The 25,122-nt window shown below is 35.7% G+C and overlaps 1 protein-coding gene and 1 long non-coding RNA gene across 3 annotated transcripts in view; one reads left to right on the top strand and one right to left on the bottom strand.

The window, feature by feature from the left end:
* Positions 1-10,718, top strand: part of LOC130540731 (uncharacterized) — a 38,566-nt gene extending 27,848 nt beyond the window's left edge. Inside the window, exons 6-7 of the long non-coding RNA XR_008954725.1 lie at positions 10,360-10,462; positions 10,551-10,718. This is a non-coding gene — a long non-coding RNA (uncharacterized LOC130540731). The remainder of the gene's footprint in view (positions 1-10,359; positions 10,463-10,550) is intronic.
* The window catches only part of GPC6 (glypican 6), a 1,178,972-nt gene that overhangs the window by 585,349 nt on the left and 568,501 nt on the right, over positions 1-25,122 (bottom strand). The gene's annotated exons all lie outside the window — the stretch shown is intronic.

The raw sequence follows: 25,122 nt of genomic DNA, 5'->3' as shown, positions 1-25,122 counted from the left end.
TTACCTCTTCATAGTCCCCGTTTATTCCCTGAAACTATGCCCCTTCTCAGAAATGCAGGGACAAATCAAGTCCTGCATATTTCAAAAGCTCCAGGAATTTTTTAAAAGGACTCTTCTCCTTTCTGGGGTTCTGGGTATTCTCTGCTAAGATACAGAAAGGCAATAGTGATGAACACCTCTCCATTAATTCCATGGAAGCTACTTGTGCATTCTTAGAAGTTGGCTGAAGAAGTGCTTGGTTTAGCCACTTCGGTACTGATTAATATACAATCAAACCATTGTCTTGATAATTAAATGGTGTCTATAATAATGATAAATGTTTTATATTTGTTTTCAAATCAGACCAAAGCAGCAATGAAAGTACTTTTCATTTGTTTACCTCCTTTCTATGAAATATTTTTCTTTTTAATAGACATTCTGTTGCTACAGTGGCAGCAAAAACTGTGGGATTACAAATACTGTGTAATTTTGTCCAGGTCACCAAATGGTTTTTATTTTTACTAAATGTAAAATAAAGTTAAATATTATTAAATCTGTCTGAATCTTTAAGGATTCGGTAAAGAAAATGACTATTGAAGCAGATAGGGCGAAATTTGCAAAATTGAGAAGCATAAATTTATCAAAATATTTATATATGCTGTATGCTGATGTTGCTTATCATTTTAGGAAATCCAGAGAATTTCATACTTTTTTCAAAATGCATTTTTTTCAAAACTAGCATTTTTTCAAAAATGCTAGTTATCTAGTTTGTCCTAAAATGGAAACTATATTAAATCATTAATATAAAAGTATGAGAATATCATAAGTTAAACCTTCTGATCTGGAAACCAAGAATGAAAGTAGCTTGGCCTTGCTGATACAGGAACAGGGTGGAAGGCGTAACAGATTGTGAAAGAAGATAAAAAAGAATGGGAAAATCACTGAATTGAAAAATACTAATATAATGAGACTGGAAAGTGGATTCTAATCATGAGCTCTGCAGCCTATTCATTTATCTTCTTTTTGAGGTCAATTATTTTGTTGGACTTAGGAATTAAAGCTTAATTTATTGAATACAGAGTACTGCCTTCAGCAATGAATAGTCAGTAATCAATAGTGTGGTCTGGATTTGCAAAGAGCTTTAAAAAAAAGAGAAAGAGAAGAAAAAAAATTCTCTGATACTCATTGCTCTCCAAAGTCTTGAGAAATAAATGTTTGTCTTAGGAATAAAAATATCATTTTCTCTTTTACTGAGGGTAACACCTTCTTCAGTTTTTTTTTATTTTTTCTTCTGCTGATATGATGACTCTGAATATTGAGCTATGCCCACTTTGAAAGTGAATGGTTCAAACAAGACTGCCCACTCACTATGTCTTGTGGTTTGTTTTTCTCAAGTTTAACTTAGTATTTGTGATTGAGTATAGAAACCAAGTTATCACATTTCAATAAATATGGCTCAAATAACATTTCCTTAGATTCCAAGCTTACATTGTTGTCTAAGAGTATGTCATCGTCTCAAAAGTTTTCTATTAGCTTCACTGATCCTCAAAGTCAAGTTATTATTATTTCTTGTTAAAAATCATTACATGGTTTACTGATCTCATAGTCAAAGTTAATATTTGGTATTGAAAGACGCTAATGTATCAGCCAATTATGACAAATGTTGCTACCTCAAGGCACATTGATCTAAGATCTTATGAATAATGGAGATCCAAGGTACTGAGGCAAAGCTAATGTCCTCCAAAAATAAGGGTACTCATTTCATTTTCACCATGACTGTAGACGTCCACCTTTTGAAATCTGACTCTCTGAACAAATTACTTTATGCTTGGATGAAAATTGTTTCTCAGCAAACCAAACAAGATGGAGATTTAGAAGACAGTTATGTGATCCATTTTGCTGATGAAGTATCATGTGCAGGCAACATCAGAGAGAACAAAATTCAAGGACAATATAAGAAAAAGCAATCTCAACTGAACTCTTTTTAATGGAAGAGGACAAAGCACACATTGGATAAAGTCTTCAGTCAACAAAAATTTTTATCTGCAAAAAACAGTTTGGCAGAAAGAAATGCTATTTGATTTTTTCTTCTTCCTCAATCACAAAATATACATCAAAGGTGGTTGCTCAGGGCTCAGTTACGCTTCATAAGTGCACAAAAAAACCTTTCCTAGCCAGCATTAGCCTCTGGGAAGATTTTATTCATCTAGAGGGGAGATCTCAATGCAAACATCTGTTTGCTTCAGGGCAGATTGTCTCAAGTGGGAGAACAGTCTTGTAGATAAAAACCACCACTGTTGCAAAAGTAAAAAGAAGGTCTGTGTGATGTGGCCTGATCACTTGGAGAGACCTCTTAAGGGGCAGAAACCAACCCCAAGGAGCCAAGAGGTGCCCTAAGGATAACTGAGAAAGGCTCCAAATGAAGCCTCCAAATAAATGGACTGAAAGGTAAGATGGCACACCGGGACAAGGGGAAGCACAGAAAAAGGAAAAAGGTAGACAAGAGGCTCTCTACAGTCTACATCACACAGCAAAAGCTTTTCCCATTCAACTCAGAAATGTCTTGTTAACACTACATAGATAAACATGTTCTGTGCTGGATTAGGTACAGGATTGGATTAAGTACTATATAACATCCTTTTCCTATTTTTTTTCATGCTCTCAGAGACATTTCCTATTAAAAACTTGTTTAAAATGAATGTTACAGCATGGTGGTGTGAATCTATATCCTTTCGGAACCCAAGGAGTGAAAAGCTTTGGTCATTAGTCAGTCGAGATTATAGCACTTGTCCTATTGTGGGAAGCAGGTATGCTGTTTCCTTCCTTAAACCCAGAAATACACACATGTGTATGCAATTGTGTATGTTTGTGTAGTTATCTGCTAATCTCTTTGTTTCTACTCTCCCTCAACAACAGTATGCTAAATCAGTTTGGTCAGTCCAGCCAAGCTGTGGGTAAGGAATGCTCCATAGGAGGGGCTGACATGCAGGATAAACTGGTTCTGAAAGCTGACATCCGGCCGGGTGCAGTGGCTCATGCCTGTAATCTCAGCACTTTGGGAGGCCGAGGTGGGCAGATCACCTGAGGTCAGGAGTTCGAGACCAGCCTGGACAACCTGGTGAAACCCCGTCTCTACTAAAAATACAAAATTAGCCAGGCATGGTGGCGGGCACCTGTAGTCCCAGCTACTCAGGAGGCTGAGGCAGGAGAATCACGTGAACCCAGGAAGCGGAGGTTGCAGTGAGCTGAGATCCTACTGCTGCACTTCAGCCTGGGGGACAGAGCAAGATCCATCTCAAAAAAAAAAAAAAAAAAAAGAAAAGAATAAAATAAAAAAATAAAAGATGAAAGCTGACATCCTATAAGGGTTGTGATCCATAGACACTCAATAAACTTACCAGCCTGCCTTCCCTCCTGCCTTTCTCAAGGTGAAATGAGGAGTATTCTTTCTCATTCCACACACATGTGTCAGCTTTCAGATATATCTTTTGAGATCATTTCTCCTTCCAAAAGGCATCTTGCTTATGTAACAGCCTGATATAATCTGCAGGAAAATGCTGAGTTAATGAGGAGCGTTAATGAAGGGAGACCCACAGTGCCATTTATCCTCTTCTGCATTAGACTGTGAGGGAGGGAAAACATGGTCCCAAATGGCCTATCTCTTCCCACTTCCCAGAGGCTGGGACCTTGAAAGTAAGTAGAGTAAAGATGGACATTGCTCAGGACGTCTGTCCTTGCCACATGAGGCGGTGTCCTTTGCAAGCTGCAGCTTGTGTGCTATTGAGCAGTAGATGACCCTAGTCTATCTCAGGTGTCAACTTCAGCACTGTGCTCATTTTGAGCTGGATAATTCTTTCTTTGGGCAGGGGTTTGGGGAGCACTGTGCTGTATATTGTAAATTATTAAGTAGCATGCCTGGCCTCTACCTTTTAGATGCCAGTGGCACATCCTTCTCTGAGTAGTCACAACCAAAATGTCATCAAACATTATCAAATGTCCTCTTGGGGACAAGACCACTCTCACTCCCTTCCTTACCCCCACCTGCTGAGAGCCACCCTTCTACTGATAGATTCCAAGGTCTACTAATAGAACATTAAAAATATTCAGAGAAAACGCCAGCCTATTTCTCAACCTCATCTCATCAACCCCATGATTTGTTTGTAATACAAATTTGAGGTGCTGTGTCTTAAATGGAAGGAACTGAAATACAGATTGTATTCACAGTAAGATTCTCGGTAGTCAATACTCCCATTTCCATGTATGGTGCCTGCTACATGATAGTGCCTTAAAAAGTGGTGAATAGTGAATGAATGAATAGATCGATGGATGAACATGACCATCCAGTGAAATACATCCTGACTCCTTTGGTTCTGGACTTCTCTTTGATAGTGATGATTTTGTGGGCCCGCCTCAGAGAAAGAAAGATCCCACAAACCACATCTTAGAACAGGACATAACTGATTTGCCCTCTTGTCATCTTGCAAATTCTTACACATTTATACACATATAAATATTCATGTATAACCCCCCATGCTCCAAGTTCATGTGTACCTACGCATAAAATATTGTGCCTTTGTTTAAAAAAAAAAAAATGTTGGCTATCAATATCGCTCTGCCAGAGCTTGACTTTCTCTCCAAACTCTGCCTGTCCTGAGCCATTCTTTGCCTGGCTTAATGATTGCTTCTGCTGTTCTGTCCCTGCTGGGACATGACTTCATAGTGCATTATCTCACCAAGCTGATTGCACTCACATTCACTCACATACTACATTTAAGCAATGCCCAGCATGCTACATTAGAGTTAATTCCCAAACCACTTTTGAGTCTCACACATTGCAGTCTCACACATAAAGCCTTCTTCCACTCAATAAGTCATCTGCTGTATTGAATAAACTCACATTGAGGCTTTGCTCAAGTGTTGTTTTTAATATGCAAGACTATGGCATCCTTTATTTCCTCATTCATACAGTTTTTTTAAAAAGCAATTATATAAGGGAAAAAGGAAAAGAACTATTTCCAGTAGATACTACATTGTCTCAGTATTTTTTTCTTAAACACCACTTGCATTTTTTTGTGTAAAAAGCAGATTCTTTGAATGTATTTTTTAGATTTTGAGGTTGAAATTATATAAAGATTTTTTAAAATTACAGTTTATTTTAAAAGGGAGAAATAAAAATCTATGATTATTAAAAGACAATATTGCTTTAAGCAATAATTCCTTTGGGATTTGCCACTTCTGCATCTCATAATTCACACTTTCCTTTGCTCTGAATGTGTGTAGGTGTATGTTTTTATAAATTAAGTTTATTATAAGTATTATTATTTACTCAACTAATTATTCCTAGGACTTAACAAAAGCTTATGTAATTTCAAAGTGATCTCGTAGTAGGAATCCACATCTTTCCTCTTTGAGAGGTTATTAGAACCAAATTTTTAACCCTCAGGTAAATGTCCCTCCCCTCCATATACACAAACTAATTAAAAATGCCAGTAATATGGCAATAGAACATCTTCATCATTTCCATTTGTCTTCGTCATACTTTAGGAGAAAAGTGAAGATACCAAACTTTAACTGGAGACAAAAGTGGATTTGAAACAGTGAATGATGCTAATTTCAAGTAAAAGTAGAGATAGTACCTAAGATGTTGCCTGACTTCTAATGGGCATCAGATATTTTATTACAGGCTTTACATACTTGCATGGCAATCAGTTATTAGTTTATCTAGTTTGCAGATAAGAAAGCTGAGGCTCAAAATGTTAAGTGACTTGCCCTAGATCAATAGAACCAGAATGCAACCCAGAGATCCAAAACGATGATAGACAAGAAACAGTTCTAGGAAAGAACAAGAGAGCAGGGTGGCTTTGTAGTCTATCCTAAGTCAAATTTTCAGACCATGATATGAATAATTAATGGAAAGCATTATAAACTCTTAGGACAGTGGATAAATTCATATTTAAATATAAATTGCAAAATGCATTCTAAAGTCATACCTAAATTATTTATAAAAGTAATTTTCGGCCAGGCATGGTGGCTCATGCCTGTAATCCCAGCACTTTGAAAGGCCAAGGCAGGCGGATCATGAGGCCAGGAGATCGAGACCGTCCTGGCTAACACGGTGAAACCCTGTCTCTACTAAAAATACAAAAAATTAGCCAGGCATGGTGGCAGGCACCCGTAGTCCCGGCTCCTCAGGAGGCTGAAGCAAGAGAATTGCTTGAACCCAGGAGGCAGAGGTTGCAGGCAGCCGAGATCGTGCCACTGCACTCCAGCCTGGGTGACAGAGCGAGACTCCATCCCAAAGAAAATAATAATAATAATAATAATAATAAAAGAAAATGTGGCACTTATACACCATGGAATACTATGGATCCATAAAAAAGGATGAGTTCATGTTCTTTGCAGGACATGAATGAAGCTGGAAACCATCATTCTCAGCAAACTAACCAAGAGCAGAAAACCAAACACTGCATGTTCACACTCATAAGTGGGAGTTGTACAATGAGAACACATGGACACAGGGAGAGGAACATCACACACTGGGGCGTGTTGGGGGGTGGGGGTCTAGGGGAGGGATAGCATTAGGAGAAATACCTAATGTAGGTGATGGGTTGATGGGTGCAGGAAACCACCATGGCACATGCATACCTATGTAACAAATGTGCATATTCTGCACATGTACCTCAGAATGTAAAGTGTAATAAAATAATAATAATAATTTTCATGTGTGATTATTGTCCCCTTAATATTAAGTAGTTAATGCAGATAACCGAGCCTGGAGAGCATGCTCAAACCTCTGGGATTGGTATATTTTCCTAAAAGCGGGGGCTTCTGCTAGAAGAAAATCAAACACAGAACCTGGGATTATCACTACAGTGTATAGAACAGTGACTGGATTACAAAAGGATAGTTAAAATGTTTGGCCAAAATGGTGCCTCATTTTATGATATTTGTACACATAGAAAATATTGTGTAAATCATAATTAATTCATAATATGTATATACATATATGTATATATAAAATGTGTATATTTATACAGACAATATTGTGTAAATCATTTTATGTATATCATATTATGTATTTTATGCAAAATATTATGTGCTTTATGTATATCATATTATGTGTATACATATTATTATGTATATATGTGTATACATATAACAATTATACATATACGTGAATACATTCACATATCCCTGACAAATTACATAGAAATCATATTTTCATGTTAGATAATATGCTTAAATATATAATTCAGTTGTAAGTCTTAACATTTTGTTAAAATTCTCTATAATACTTATCCTTTAAGGAAATGAGTGTCCTTAAAATAAGAGCTATTAATGTTATTTGTTTCAACCAAGGAGACTCATAGACAGGGGGGCCCTGACTTTGTTCAGCAATCTCAATGGAAAGACAAGTTAGAGAAACTGAGGAAGAACAAAAAAAGCTGATCACATAGTACATCTACTGTGAGATGTGACTGTCCAAATATAATACAGAAAAGATATGTTTCCACTTCCAAAATGGAGTTCTAATAAAGGATGTTATTTACAGTTGAGTACTGTGGTTGCAAATGATTATAATTGCAACACTTAAAAATCCCAATGTCCTAAATTTGTACTTCTCGAGGTACATTTGACCAGCCCAAGAAGAGACTGTGCACCTGAACTGTGCATCCCAGGCCCCTGGAGAGGTTCAGCACCCAGGACAATGCTTCTAGTACTGAATGTCCCCAGCAGAGAATCTGCTTACCTTTCCTATATGAGTATTTTCCAGGCCTATTTCCTCTTCAGGACCCTCATCCCTATAACATTATTAAATAACTTGAAAACAAGTGTTTCAGAGAACATACTTTAAGAAATACCGTAACAGTTTCAAGAAGGGGTTGCTTCTAGTCAGCAACCTATTTTAAGTCCTGTGAACTAAGAATGGTTTTCACATTTTTCTGTTTGAATACAAAGAAAAAAACCAACAACAAAAGATGATATATCACAGAGACTTTATGTGGTATAAAATGACAAAAGTATTTAATATCTAGTCCTTTACCAAAAAATTTTGCCAATCCTTAGCATGGCAGGTCAAAATCTTAAGTGAGACATTCAAAGATAAATTAATTCAACAAAACATATCATGCCTTTAAATTCTTGTAGTCAGGAAGACAGTTTAATTATTAGTCTGCCAACTCTCTCATAAACAGTAGAATAAAAGTTCCTTTTCTTTCAGTATTTTCATATGTTAAAATGTGCTCTGAAAACTCCACGATGCACTCATCTCTTTATATTCCTTTGCACGGTAGCTAAAATCTAAAAGTAACTCCTTCAATCATGTAAATGATTTGGAGGATTCAGGTGAATTTAGTGATTTTAAAGTGAGACACTCCTAAATTTTTCTAAGGCTGTAGTCTAATGAGTCCCAGGAGACTTAAAAAAATCTCACAGTAACTCTGACATTTAAAAGGGTATAGAGATGAAAAAGAAGAATAAAAAAAAACCCTACTTTGATACTGGGTTAAGAAAAACTATTGTTATTATAATTTCCTTTTTTTTTTAACTTTCCATTCATGACAATTAATAAAAATAGAAATTTAAACTATCTTTTAACATCTTACAAAAACTATCAAAGGCCCTGCAACAAAATATAATGTTCATCACAAAACAAGGAGAATTATTTTCAGAAAATCATAAGTATATTGGCTGTTAAAAATACTATAACACATAATTCAAAAATGTTCACAATATTTAATCCAAGGATCACTTTGCATTATATTACTCTCAACGTGTATTGGAAACTCTTAAACATTATAAATTAAATTTACTTAAATTATATATAAGTAGAAACAAGAGTTCTAGGGCAATACTCCTATTCAGTAAGTCAAGTAAATCAAGAATATAATAATGCATTTTAATGCATTATTCAGGTCAATTGTACATCACCAGTTTATGTTTTTCCAATGTGTCTAATCTAATAAACTTTTCCATGAAGAAATTTTTAATGAAAAGTCATCAGTATACAACCATGGATGTTCATTAAAAATAATCAATACCTTGCACCAAAGTACTTCAATTTAATTCCACTAAAGTCAGCTGAAGAGACTAAATGCCGGATTTTTCAGAATCAAGTGTGTAATTCAGTTGCAAAAATGAAAGTTTCCCGAAAAGCAGCACTATGTAATTGGTTGATATAGGGAGATTTGAAGCAATAAAGCAGTTTGTAGAAATGTTGACTTGAATCCACATTTCACAAGGTTAAACTTTTTCTATACTTAGTGATCCTTTACACGTTAGATTGATAAATGTTTTACTTCTTGGTAGGTTATTTCTCCCAAAGATATCTTTTAAAGTAAGAAAGACTGATTAGGCCATTTATGTTCTCACGGTGGTATAGATAAACTATTAATTCCCAGAATCATGAATTAAGTCTGAAATGTGCTGATGGTTGCTGCTAAAAGCAAACAACTGCTTTGAGCCTATGGACTGCATTTCTATCTCACCCTAAGCTCTGAATATAAAATTAAAAGTTGAGATGCTTTCGCAGTTCACTTTCATCACTGCAGTTTCCTGGCACTGGCCTAAAGAAAATGGCCTCTGGGCCTGGCCTGCAAATCTGCTTCCATTTTTCTTTCAGAAATGACATTAACCACAGTGTGGGATGCCTGTTTAATCCTTTATGCACCTAAAGTATATAACTGTATTAACAGTAACTTAAAATCATTCCCAGCTTTTTTTTTCTCAACTGTAAGAGGCAATCAGGTTTCCAAATCATGATGGTAGTATTAACAATATATATTAACCTGTTCACAAACCCAGTTCTTTCCCCAGCTCCCGTTCCTTCTTCACCTAAACATTTGTTGGACTAGCAGATGGAAAAACTCCAAGAACAAACCACCAAGGATCAAATCTGGGATGTGGACCCAAAGCTAGTTTTTTGCTAAAAGCCAGTGATAAGGACCTGGGGCTATTGGAACAGAAGATTGTGTAGGCTCTAAGGAGACTAAAGAGGAACAGCCAAATGGAGTTTACTTTTTCTTTCCTTCTTCACGCAGTTCAGTGGTTTTCAACCCAGGGTGCCCATTAAAATCACTTTTAAAAATCTTTATGCCCAGGCTGCATTCATTTTCTCTGGGAGTGGGATCCAGGTACCAGTATATCTTGTATACTTGTATATCTTGTATACTGATCTCCCCAGGTGATCCCAGTGTGCAGCCAATATTGAGAATCACTGCAGCTCTTCGTTCTCCAACACTTTCATTTTAGTTGATGTATGATTGTGGTTCCATGGGCAGTGGAAGGAGAAATGGGGATGGAGCCATATTACACATCATGAAAACCCCCAATTCTATTCTTTCCTTCATTTCCTTTCCCTTCTCTCTTTACTCCCTGTAGACAGCCAATATTCGCATCTTGAGAAGAGAGAGTTTCATTGATGAAAGAGTATCAACAGTATGTGAGGAACACTAGCAGTGCTTCTGAGGACAAGACTGTGCTGGTATCTTTTCCTTTCTCCTCCATTTCTTTCCCATTTATCAGCACCCAGCACACTCTCTCAACTCTCCCTCTGCCTACATCAATTACAGGACAATGGGCTTGTCCCATGATGCGGGAAGGATGGGTATACCATGGGAAGAGGAAAGAACAGGGCTTGATACTCCCCCAGCTAATTAATGACCAGGGGAAAAGGAATGCCAGTCACGGCCCACCTAGGGTGCATTTAAGCACATAACATAGACAACAAAAACTGAAGGTATTGAGAAATGCTGAGTTGTGAAAGCATAATTATACATAAAAATTTTGTGAAAATATTACATCTTAATTTAAAGCTAAGTTTTTAGGTTATATCTTTCCGGTCCATCAAAAACTGGCAATACTGAAAAATGTGAAAATACACAGAATAAAAAAATTTACCTTGTTCCACAGACGTCTAAATAAGAGCAAATGTAAGTAGAACATTATGAGAGTTTAAAAAAAGAAATTGAAAAGTAGTATTTTTGTATATTCTACTATATCCTACCTTCATTTCTGCGTTGTTTTAAACTATGTGTGTATATATATAAAAATTATTATATATAATATATACATATAATAAATATATATGATTTATATTAACATATAAAATTATATATACTGTATAAATACATCTATAATATATAAGTACATAATTTATATTTTTATTTTATATATACTTATATTTATGTATTATAGATATAGGTATAACTAATAAATTATATCTATAATAGATATTATAGGTATAATTTTAATAAATTTATATCTATCTGTCTATATATATATATATATATATATATATTATTTTTTGAAACAGGGTCTCACTCTGTCACCCAGGCTGAAGTGCAGCGGCACCATCTTGGCTCTGCAACCTCCCCCTCCAGGGGCTCCCAGGATCCTCCCACTTCAGCCTCCTGGGTAGCTGGGACTACAGGTGCACGCCACCACACTGGGCTAATTTTTGTATTTTTTGCAGAGATGGTGTTTTGCCATGTTGCCCAGGCTGATCTGGAACTCCTGAGCTCAAGCCTTCTACCTACCTCGGTCTCTCAGAGTGCTAGGATTACAGGCGTGAGCCACTGCACCCAGTCTAAACTACTTATATTTTTTAAAATATAAGTTTTAACTTCTTTGATATTTATTACCAAAGTCTGTTTTTAATAAATAGTGACATGAAAGATGCTTCAGTAGAAAATAACACTAATAAAAGGAAATAGTTCAATTACAAAGGTAAGGTCAATGATTTGTGTACAAATATATCCATCCCATTATTATTTATATCAGCTAAAATGAAAAAGGATTTGAAAATCTCACAAGAAGCATAAATCTACACTGCAAAATATTGTTATGTTTATAATTATTTTTAAAGAATATTTAAAAGCTAACACCAAATACTATCAGTCAGCTACTATTCCAAGGGATTCTTATATTAACTGATTTCATGTTGTTCAACAGTCCTATGAGGTAGTTATTATTATCATCGACGTCTTACATTTAGGGAAACAGAGGCACAGCAAATTTAAGTAACTTCCAAGGTGATGGAGCTGGGATTCCAAATCCAGGCAGCCTTCCTCCAGGTTTAGTGCCTACAGTGATAGACCCAGATTCTATGAGGATTGATGCTGATGCAATTTACAGGACTCCCTTTAACAAATATTCTACACAATTGTGAGTAGGCACAGTTAGGTACAGAGCCTTCGAAAGGGTCTATTAATGGGAAGGTACCTGAAACATAAGCTTCACCAGATTCAAATGAAATCCACCTTTAATACAAAATATAATACCGTAATAGTATGCTAAGATAGAAATAAAAGACATAAAAGTATATATCCAGTACAATCTCAGTTTTGTAAATAATTTGTGAATATGCCTATTAAGAAAAATCAAAATATATAATAATGATTTACAATTGGTTGAAGAATATAGTTTGTGTTTTTTTTTCCTCTGTACATTGTCTAATTTTCCCAAATTAACATTTGAGGAAACAGAGGCATGGAAAATTTAAGTAGATGGCTATAAATTATTTTCATAGTTGAAAAAAAAACAAATATTATTTTAACTTAAAAGACCTAAAAATATAGGAAGTATTTTGTCTAATAAATCTACCATGGAGAATCCAAGAATCAAGCTGAAAAAAAAAAAGCATAAAGAGGGCAGAAGGTAAACAAGTAATTTACTCAAAATCACAGAATGTAACAACAACGTAGCATGGAATAGAATTTGGGTCTCTTCACTCTAAATATAGTGAATTAATGCTGATTAGTAAAAAGGGTGTAATAAACAAAAGAAGTAAGTAGTAGTCTCTAAAGCACAGCGTGCTGTCTATAAAATAATAGTCCCCAGCATGGTTAGGTAATTATTAATTGATAATATGATCATCTGCAGTTTTGGTATTCTAATGAATGCTTTTTAAAATATGGATAATTTCCATCTATTTCTTGGCAGAGAAAGGATTTCCCAAATTGATGTAATCAGGAGACAATAAAATTTCATTGTTCATTATGATAGATGTCAGACCAAACTAAAGAAAAAAAATCAATCTTAGATTTAAATGACTGTATGAATTGAAAGTCATTGCTCATTTTCTCTACAGAGCCTTTGGTGGGGATTTGATGAATAAGATGATAAACTGTGTAATTCTATAAATGTTTCTACAAACAATTTGAAAACAATAACCAAAGTAAAGGAAGTTAAGACACCTTTTACCACCTTTGCCCCTTACCATACACTTGGTTCTTATTGATGTTAGGAGTTAGAGATGGCTCAGCTCCCCAAGCCATGTCTTAGAAATTATTTTAGTCTTTAAATCTATCAACAGGAAAATAATATCAGGCTCATGTGGCATCACAGATGTCTTCATTCAAAGGTAATGAATATACTTTTGATGAATAAACAAACAATAGATATCCTGATGTAGTTACATAATGAGACAAAGTATTATTGTGTAAGACCTAAATGAAAATGAATAAATTTAATGTCAATCTAATTTGCTTAACATTGATTAAATTTATTTTGTCAGTTATTCACAGGATACTTCTCAAAGAAAAATGTCAAATTCATTAATTTCATGTTCTTGGAAGGCTATTTTACTTTCATAACATTGTCATTTGGAATGCAAGAAACAAAAAACGATCATCTTTAATCATTTGGTAAAATATCAATTAGTGACTGCCAGTACCTATTTGAAATTGTGCAGGGTTGAATGTATGCAGGTCGTTTTTCATCATGTTAAAATTATATTAAATTCTAGATAAGAATATGCTTACTTTGATACAGTTACATATTTTACAAATTTCAAATTATTTATATTTCAATTTCTGAATTATATGGATCATTCACAAAAGTCTCCCCAAAAGGACATTCAGTTCAGAATTCAGTAATTTTCAAAAATAATTATTCATGCCACAGGCTTATTATTTCACACTTTAGTGGATGTTTTATATTTTTTGTTGTTATTAGTTGTATGTTATATAGTGATATAATATCATTCTTATTTTTTTCCTCTGATATGTGTCATAAAAGCCACCCATCAGCAATCAGCATTGTTTACAAGAAGGTATCTGAATATTAAAAGTTGGTAATTTCTGCAAAATATAGCCTTAATACAGCTCTGCTTTCGGGGAGGGAACTTATTTAAAAATCTCAGCAAAGCTTTGCCCAAACAGCAGTCTTTTGTTTTTTGGTTTTGTTTTGTTCTCTTTTAAATACCTTGACCTGGGAATAGGTAGCTTCTGTTGTAAACGTGACTCCCTCTGTGCCCATCTCTCCCCTCTGTTTTTGAACTGCTGATGGTAATGAATCTCCCTCTTCCAGCGCCAACTGCTGCATTCAGTTATCATCAAGAGCAGACATCAACCAGCACTCTAATCTTGCTCTGATGGATAGAATACTAACCTTTCACAAGATTAGAGACACAAGGTGCTGTGGAGATAATAAAATTCAAATAGGTTTATTTCAAAGGGCAACCCAATCTCGCTTTTGTTCATGGGTCACTTGACAGATCATTTGCCAAAGTAGTTTTTGTATCTTTCCAAGCCAGGTTCTGGTTCAGTGTGCCAAAGATGTCAAATTAAGTGGGTCCCCAAAGCCCCTAAGCCTACAGTTCCAAAGTACAAACAGGAAAAGTTGGGAATAACACTATTTTATTTCATGTGAAAAAACTCTATTGGCCAATAATTTTAATTTTGCTTAAGTCATACCTAATGTACTCAAGAGACAAATCAAGGCTGACCATGTTGAAAATACCAATGATTTAGCATAACTGCTGGTATTGTGATCCTTAAATATAAATTTCAAGAGATTAGAGATTTTATTACAAATAAATATCTAATGAAAATAAAAATCAATAATTAAAACGTGCTTTTAAAAACACTTTGTGGATATCTGCTTAACATTTTTCTAGAAATATGTCAAATAATATTTGTTAATGGCATAAATCTAGAATAAGCGCTGTATAAATAAGAAGTGAAGGACCAGGAATAAAAGCAATTCCTCAAATAGCAATGAGTAATCCTCAACAAAAGTTTCCATGTATTTCTCCTGTCCACTATCTTCTCATTATTGAAAATTACCTTCTGCCACATACAAGCCTGCAGATACCTCCTAATAAGAAAATGGAAAAGAAAAACCAAAAGCAGTTACATGTTAAGAAGACACCTAGAATGTGTTAGTCACCAATAAGATACCACTGGCAAAACTATTCTAAGAGATAAAACATTAAAATCTAAAGAACATTAATAATTATATACCACTGCACACAATATTGATGACACATATATGATCTTTATATTTAATTTTGTTTCTTAAATGATTAAGGCTCTTTTTGCAAGGTAGTATAAAAGTTTTGCTCATTTTTTAAAAAAAATACACTCAATAAACTATATTATCTTATAAAGTGAGAAAATTAAATTTATATATGATACATATCTAAATTGTAAAAAGTTATTTAACATCTGAATAATCCTTCATTAAAAGAGAACTTTGTGGTTACCAATACTTTATTTATTTTAAATATCATGGTCATCCCATTTTCCTCAAGATATTCTTAAATCAATAACAATTAATTATCCTTACTATTTTTTACTAATTAAATAAGGCTTTTAAAATAAAACAATTATAATCAATTGTATCTTTAAGATGAAATATTTAGCAGGGTTCTTTTGCTATTTCATTTCAATATCGCAGCTGGAAAAACATCTAAAGCAAATTCTTATTATAAATAAATATGAGATTACATTATCCCCAGAAGTTATGCAAAGTTCTCTTGCCCAGGCTGGAGTACAGTGGCATGATCTCGGCTCACTGCAACCTCCACCTCCAAGTTCAAGCGATTCTCCTGCCTCAGCCTCCTGAGTAGCTGTGGGATTACATCCACCTGCCACCATGCTCTGCTAATTTTTGTATTTTTAGTAGAGACGGGGTTTCACCAAGTTGATCAGGCTGGTCTCGAACTCCTGACCTCATGAATCATTCCATTTTTTTCATTTATCTGGTAATATACATTTTATGAGGTTAAAATTATTATATTTTACTGAGATACAGGAACTACCAAACTATATACTACTTTCCCTGTGCAGGGGAAATGTCAGCTCACAGTAGTTCTAAATATCTAAAGCAGTCCTGTAGAAGAGGAGAGATGGATGCCCAAACACAGTCTCTGAATACGATTATTTACATATCACAACATAAGTGGAATGATGCATTATTGACAATTAGTGACAATCCTTATTCTCTTGGCTTTATCAAAAGTTGAGAGACAGGCATATACCAGTACTCTTGACCTAAGTTTTCTCATCTCTAAAATGCAAATAATAATAGTCCCTTCCTGATAGAGTGTTATGAGAATGACATGATATACATGAAGCAATTAGGAGAGTGTGTGGCACAGCACATAGTAAGCACTATATAATTACCAATTATTATTAGTTTCTCAAGAACGAAACACTTGCTAATAACAAACACCCTTGGTCATTATTATCCATTTAGAATTTATCTTGGCATATAAAAAATGAACACTACTTTTCTCAGGATATCAGTCAAATGGGGTCTTCTGAAGGTATCTTTATTAAGAGAAGTGAAAAAATTGCATTTGGCAACAAAAGCAGGTGGAATGTGTTAGTTATGTGATATCCTTGATTAGAAAAATAATTTAAGGGAAATTAAACATATTCTTGTAAAACCTGTATATCCTTCACTCAATTTTGAGTTGATCAACCACCTTCCCCTATATGTGGGCTAGTGTGTAATTATCAGATCTCCTTCTTTTTGTTTTTTTCCGAGATGGAGTCTTGCTCTGTCACCCAGGCTGGAGTGCAGTGGCATGACCTCGGCTCACTGCAACCTCCGCCTCCCAGTTTCAAGCAAATCTGCCTCAGCCTCCCAAGTAGCTGGGACTATGGGCACCTGCCACCACACCGAGCTAATTTTTGTATTTTTAGTAGAGACGGGGTTTCACCATGTTGGCCAGTCTGGTCTCGAACTCCCGACCTCGTGATCCACCCGCCCCCCCCCCCCTTGCACTCCCAAAGTGCTGGGATTACAGGCGTGAGACAACGTACCCAGCCCAGATCTCCCTCTTTATGGTCTTTCAGTGACTGAGACCTAAATATAACACCACTTCACTGAATATATAAAATGGCTTTCCCTTCTCAGTAATCAAATGACATTGTTGATATATGTTGGTGCCAAGGTCAGCTGAGATATGCCTCATGTCTTTCTCTTATAACAGTAAGTGTGACTGCAGGGTAGGGATGCAATATGAGGCAGGGAAAGTAGTTGATACTGATGTGCACAGAGCAGCTTTATTTTCACATTTTGCAGGTATGGGATTTAATACGTTTCTTTTTGTTTCCTTACACATATTTTTTAGCATTAATCACACAGCAATTCCTTCCCAATTAATTTAGATCACAATTTTAATTAGTCAAATTCACTTTGCATTCTCAATCTTCTTTTCAGAAATTCTGGCAAAGAGGCTCTAACAAAGCTGACTCTGCCTCAATCCCCATGAATACGCTTTGCATTCTCTCATGAAACAATTTGTTAGGGGAAAAAAGAAAAATCTGATCCACAGTCAAGCTTGTGGGGAATGTCTACGTAAGCAAAGCCTTGTCCTCACACTATTTACTGACCAAATCTAAGAACATTTTCTTAACCAGTTCAATAGCTACCTGATTATGATACTACCCAAGCCATTTTCTGCAAGCTTGTCAATGACCACTCCATGTGAAATAGCATTGACAATGATGCAGAGAACAAACTGGGCTGTAACCAGTGGATCTTTCAGTCTATAAGATCAATCACTCTGTCAAAGAGGGAAATTAGTTTTGTTGGGCATGGCTTGTTTTTGAGCAGTCCATGTTCCCTGTCACTTTGTCACACTCTGGGTGCTTGCAAATTGATTGTGGAATAAATTGCTCCTGACTCCTTTCAAGAACAGGCCTTAACCTCTTAAGTAATTAATTGCCAGATATTTACTTCATTTTCCTTCTGTACCATCATCTGGGGTGACTGTCCTTTCCCCAGTTTCCTGAATCTGTGCCCATCCACCATAAATCTGCAAATTCACTTAAATGAATACAAGGTAATTTGGTGTTGCATTTGATTTGGCATTAAGTGCTACACAGTTGTTGACTTCAAAGTCAAATACATAAATCACTGCTCATGGAAAGAGGAAACATTTCTTCTGAAATGGTTTGAATATGACCATGCAGTCAGGTTCAGATATGTGAAGATAAAACAACATTAAGCAAACTAGTTATCAGTTTCTTATCAAAACTATGTAAGTAAGAAAGAAAATATACATATGTATCTACATAAGATGAATAAAAACTTAAAGCAAATCCTTGCTTTTGTTACATATCCTGCTGTGATATTTTGCAGATCCAGGCATCAGCTAATGTTTTCCCAAGAGCAAAATATTCCACAATACTTAATATTGCACACCTGGCTTTGGACTTTGGGCATTAATTTTGAATTTCTTTACTTTTAAGAGGCGAATCAGATCTATCAGAATTCTTTAATGCCCTTTTTTTGTCATTTAATTACGGGCCATAGCCTGAAAGGTAGCACAATAACAATTTATCAACTAGTTTAGCTCTCCCACAAGAAAATGTCATCCCTTTCATCTGAATTTCAAAGCAGCCATATGGTCAATGGGCCTCCTAAAAAACAAACAATGGTCACCTTCGAACAAAAGCAACTTTAAAGCCAGGACTGAAACCATTTCAAGTCTATTTCCAGTCATCACATGCTTGAACCTCTATTATCTCATTTGGGTCTGTGCAGAAATCTAAGACGACCTACAACACAACAATGGGGACAGCTCCATTTCATTTAGAAAAGTGATAGAAAGGTGGCCAGATGAGAATATAGTGAAACGGACTCAATGTAGCTATTGAATCTTGAATGCTTTCCAAATCGTCTGCTGCTGTTTCTACAACAAAGTTCTTTTTCTTTCTTAAGACAAAATTAGACATGTCCTGTGAGTGTCAGCTGAGCCTAAACAGAGATTCAGAATTAAATTGTGCCTGATTAAAACACTGGTGGGCCACCAGCCTGAGACAATAGGCGTAGGGAAGGAGGGGTTGGGGGAGCTTTCTTTAAGAACAAAGTTTTTTGGATGGGTGTCTGAGAAAAGCAAGGAACTCAGAGACCAGTTTAGTGTCTATGCCGAGTCCTTCCCCATGGAAGAGATCTGAGGTCAAGGAAGAGCAAGGGATGTAAATTAAAGTTGAGCAGTTCTTATTTACTTGAAACTTCTCTGGGGCCAGGTACAAAAGTGGGCTTCTATGTTCCAACTAAACACACACAGTAGACCCCAGTGCAGTAATGACCAAGGGAATGCAACTCCAGTTACTACCTAGAAAGTATAGAGTACTGGGAACACCAGCAAACAGAATCCAGGCAGCCAAGCAGCATTCTCACAGAGTGAGTGGACAGCGGTGGCAGCTGTCAGTTGCCTCCTGCACGGGGCTTGTAACTGGCAATAGAGGCCATCGAGCAGGGCAGAAATGGAGAAGTGGTAGTGGGCACATATGTGCAAATGTTCCAGGTTCAGCGAGAAACAACTAGAGAAACTTTGATGGGGGACAAGAAGTGGCTGCCAAAGGTACCTCATTTAGGGAGGAAGGGTGTCTTGCTTATGAATTACAGATATCAATGTCACTGTATTTTAAATTATACCCTAGAGTCAGAGCCAGACATCCACAATTCATACCATGGCCCTTAAAATCCTAAGATCTGAAACAAGAGCCTTTCATTATGCAAATTGAATTTAAAGAAAGTCTTAACTGAAATGAAGAAAATTAACCCACTAATCACATTTTGTAAACTTCTCTTCTTCCTGATTCACAGTATTAGAAATGGAAATGCGTATGGTCACTGATCCTGGGAACTCTATCCTTTATTTGCAGGGCAAGGAAGGTAGCCATCTGACTTGGCAGAGAATCCAATGTGTTTAGATCTGAGGAGTGGAAAGAAGGGAGAGGCGTATTTGCCAGGTAGTTACAAGACTGATAGTTTTTCAGAGTCGCAGGATCTAAAGTAAATCAATACAATCTGTTGTTCTCTTAAAATGAATATATTTCTACTTTCTTTTGTCTTCACTCTCTCTCCTATTCTTTCTCCTATACTTTCAAAATGTGTGTAGAATTCAACCACCCTTCACTAAGTCCACAGGCACTTCTCTGATGGAGCCGCCATCATCTCTCACCTGCCTTATGTCTAGGTTTCCTAGCTATCTCCTTGCTTCTATTCTCAGCTCCCTACAACTACCTTGCTGTTTACTGGTTATCTCTACACATGCTCCCCAAACAGGAAGCTTAAAATAAGGGTCATGATCTTTGGATGGTTGGTTCTGTTCTGATTTAGCTCAAGCTCACCATAAAGAGTGTCTGAAACACAGTAGGTACTCAGTAACTATCTGTAGAGTGAACTCATCCTCACTCATACTTTCTGGAATAAACTTGCTTTCCGTAGGAGTTCTGTGTTTAGTTACATACAGTTCATATTAACAATATGTAAGTTCAAAGTCTGTCACAGTGGCTGGCATTTGTATTTTTTGACAGGAACTAAAACTTTAAAAATTGAATGAAATATTTCAGCTCACATTAAAGGAAACTTAGTTATCCAACAGATTATTTGGAAGACAAATGTTGAGGATAGAAGACCTTGGCTGAAAGCATCTCATACAGAGAGAGGAGTTATTATGTACTTAACTTAAAGATCAGGCTAATTCTTACAATTTACATGATATTTTTTCCCTTTTCCTTTGTGTATACCTGTTAAATTAGCACTTGGAGTCTTTAGATAAGGCTCTTTACAAGAGCATGTGTGATCTTTACATGTGTCATCTTTACAAGAAATATATTTTGTGTAATATTCAGAATAGGATGAAAATGTTCTAATTTTTAAAATTGTTTTTACAACTTACACATAGAGCTATACAGTGTATAGTAATAACTATCTCATTAATCTAAATGAATCTAGTCTTTGCTGAATAAAATGTTAACATTTAGAACTGAGGTTTTATAACCAAGAAATTATTTGGCCTCCTTTGTATTATACAGACACTAGGGTGACTCAGGAAAGTGAAGTGTAAGTGGCCTACTTAATTTCATAAGTACAATGTTGTCTAAGTCACCCATCTGCTCTTCATTAAGTCAGACTCATAATTTAAAACAAAATTATAATTCCTTAAACTGTTGCCTTTAGGGGAGTGACCGATGTCCCAGAAACCTCTTTGTCATGGATACAGATTACTGAAGACAGCATAGCACTGAATTAGAAGGGAAAGGGTCTTGAGTTTCCAGTATGTTCAAGTATATAACCTTTTGTAAGACATTTGATTATCTGTGAATTTATTTATCGCAAGTGAGTCTACTACTACCCTACGGGAGTCTACCATACACCAGTGTCAAGCCGTCACAGCCTTGAAGTATTTCTATCAAGCATTGAGTGCTTTTCAAGAGGAAGTGGACAGAAAGAATGCAAAAGTCATTGGCCTCTGTTAGACCAGTGGCTCTCAAAGTATGTTCCCTGGATCAGTGGTGTCAGAACCAACCGGAAACTTGTTGGAATGTAAGTTCTTGGCTTCATGCCATTTTGTCTGAATCAGTAACTCCAGGTCAGGCACATCACACACTTCCCATGCCCACTAAAACTACTGACAATTTCATCTGGCCAGCCTCTGTATATGGTACTTTCAACAACTAACTGACTTTATCAAATTCCCCTGAGGAATTACTTCTTGGGAATCTGTGCTTACCTTCTGAATTTGTCCACAAATCTTTAAATCTTCTAACACCCAAAAGAGATCTTTCCTTAAATCTCACCTTTCTATAATCCCAGTCATTTTTATTCATTAGTGGAGAACACCTGTAACAGCAGGAGCTACTTACATTTTAATTGTTTCTTGTTCCTCTAAATTGCTTGTCATTATAAAAGAAATGACAGAAGTGAAATGGGAGAAGAGCAATGTGGCAAGAAGTGTAAAGCCCATTTCCAGTGTTTAATTGCTATACAATGCTAAGAACAGATTAAAAAGATAAATCAAAAGTTTGGTGAAAAAAGTGAGGCCCCCAGTCAGTTTTATGGTTTCATTTGAGCTGCAAAGATATTATTATACACTCATTTACAAAACAATGGGCTCTTACTGTTTATGAAAGTTTAATCTCTTGGTTTATTGCCTTAATATATTTCACATTGGTAAGGTTTACTTTTAAATGAAATTTCTGACTGTCTTATGTGGATGTTATTTTATACTGAGAATACAGACAGAATGAGTGTAACATCATAATTGTATTCATCTATGAAGCAATTAGAGTCAGGGTAATTGCTTCTAGTTCTCACATATCTGCATACAAAGTAATAGAATTAATATTTTATCATTTGGCAGTATCCCTTGTTAGCTAAGAATCCTAACATTGTATATTTTATCTGTCTGTCCACAGGAATTTAAGCAAAACCTAGATTAATATTTACCTCAATCTAAAACTGTGCCAAGTGGGCCGGATGTGGTGACTCACACCTGTAATCCCAGAATTTTGGGAAGCCAAGGAGGGCAGATCACCTGAGGTCAGGAGTTCGAGACCAGCCTGGCCAACGTGGTGAAACCCCATCTCTACTAAAAATACAAAAATTAGCTGGCCATGGTGGTATATACACCTTTAATCCCAGCTACTTGGGAGACTGAGGTGGGAGAATTGCTTGAACTCGGGAGGCAGAGGTTGCAGTGAGCCGCGATTGCGCCATTGCCCTCCAGCCTGGGTGACAAGAGTAAAACTCCATCTCAAATAAAAAATAAAAATAAATAAAATTGTGGCAAGTGAAAAAAAAATTATACGTTGTCCCCATTGCTCAACATATGCATCCAGCCAATGCACAATGGAACAGAGGCCCATGAACATACTCTCCAAATTGAGTAGACTAACGACAACCAAGGTGTGGCTTAAGAACCTCTCCTCCATTCCCGGTTATTTTCCAAGTGATCTCAAGGTTGCCAGTAAGCATGCATTCCATGGTGTTCAAAGAAAAGCATTCTGATTCAAAATATGTGTAGCTACTATAATACTGAAATTTCTATAAAAACATCTTTACAGGTTTCTACAAAGAGAAAATTGAAAGAGCCAAAGAAGGAGAGCACAATGACCTAAGGCATAGCGTGGTGAATGACTGACGAGACTCAAATCCTCAGCCAGAATCCACAGGACTAAGAAGGGCTAAATGAGGACTTATAGCCTCATTTATTTTCTAAGAAGCTTAGGCTACAGGGAAAGAAAAGGAGCCATAAATTAAATGGCACTTTGCTTGAATAAAAGGGGAACAAATGAGGGAATTAAGTTGAAACCAGCAGCTCAAATACTGGGCCAAACCTAATTGATAGATAAGCCACATTTCAGTGGAAGTACTAAACAAGATGGGAGGGGAGGATCAACAATTCTGCTCCTTCTTTTTAGAATATGCAAACAAATATATTTAATGGAGAAAGGCATAGCTTAGAATTAGCAGTGGCTAAAAACTATGTATGAACTATGTTATACGTATAATGCACGCCATATAACTACCCATAGTTCAAGTAGTAACCTCTTATTAAAATGTAGTATAAGATAGTCTAAAAATGAAACATTCTCTGAAAAGTTGGGCTACATTTTAAAAATATAATAATCTTTTAAAATGTATATGATTCCCCCAAACATTATTTTTATATATTCTTTCAAACTCTTAGCTCATTATTCTCCACCCATCATGATTAAATTACTTAACTGAAAGATGACTTGGTGATAGAGGGTGACAGGTATGTAATGTATGCAAAGCACTTAGAATACAGGGTGGCATAGGATATGTACTATGTAAGTGTAATATGTTATTATATTGATAACTATAAGTATAGATTTAATAGAGATTAGTTAGAAAATCTTTCTACCTTTCTCAATGACATAATAGTGACACATTTGAGAACTGTGCCCTTGCTATTCATATGGGTTTTATTGTAAATTATTCTTAAACCTCATTACCGCTTTCTTATATTTGTTATCCTGGTTCCATTTCCCTATTAATCTATGTGGCTATAATTTTTTGTTAAAGAAAGAATAAATTTTTAAAGTACTTACTAGGTAAAATGATTGAATGTCACATGTAATAACTTTTGTTAAAAACTTATTTAAATATTTTTCAAAATGGTGGCCCATAAACTGCTGCTATGTTCTTTGGTCTTCATAACAGCTCTGCTAGGATGGAGAGAAGAAATGACCCTTTCTATTCTCTAGTTCACTGAGACTCAGGGAGTTTTAAGTGATGTGCCAACATCATGCAGCTATTACATGGAGAAGCCCAGACTGGACTGGAGTTCAGATATTGCCTGCAGCATAGTAGGAAACTAGGATAGTTGTCAAGAGAGAATCTATGGTTCCTGGAGGTTGATTTGGGATAGGCGAAGAGTAGACAGAATTTGTATATCTAACCCCTCTACTGGGGTTTGGGAGGCAGGCTTTATTATTGATGGGTAGGGACTCAGGAGGTAACTACCTTGGAGTACAAAAGAACTTACTATGAAATATAGTCTAAGTGGGAACACTAAGTTATGGCATGTAGATTTATTTAGTTTAGGATTATAGAATTAAAATAGTAAAATTAAAATGTTCTGGAGGTGGCTTGAGATTTGGAACTGAGAGGTGAGAAGTAGGCAAAGTTGTCTGGATCTTGAAATGAAGCTGTAATGAAAACATTCTTGAAGCAAATCAATAAAATAAATTTTAGGTCATGTACATATGTAATGGTGGACCCTACTCCTTACTTATATGTAAGCAATTACAATCATCAAGCTATCAGAAAATTGAAAATGTATGCCTTTTCTAGAAAGAGTGAAAACACACTTTTAAAGAGAATTATTAAACTTAGCATTTAAAATTTTAGGCTTAATTGGTAAAACATTATATGAAAGCCTCATCCATTTTTTTATTCAATTCCATCAGAAACCCAGAAATTAACCTATATCTATCAATCAATTTATGCTAGCCCTTTTTAAAAACAGCTTTATTAAGATATAATTCATATACTTCCATACAATTCATCCATTTAAATTATATAATTCAATGTTTTTAATATATTCACCTATTCATAACTGCTCTAGGATGTGCAACCATCACA

This window comes from Pan paniscus, chromosome 14 (genome assembly GCF_029289425.2).
Source record: "Pan paniscus chromosome 14, NHGRI_mPanPan1-v2.0_pri, whole genome shotgun sequence".
Taxonomy (NCBI): Eukaryota; Metazoa; Chordata; class Mammalia; order Primates; family Hominidae; genus Pan; species Pan paniscus.
This window is presented reverse-complemented; position numbering and strand designations above follow the sequence as displayed.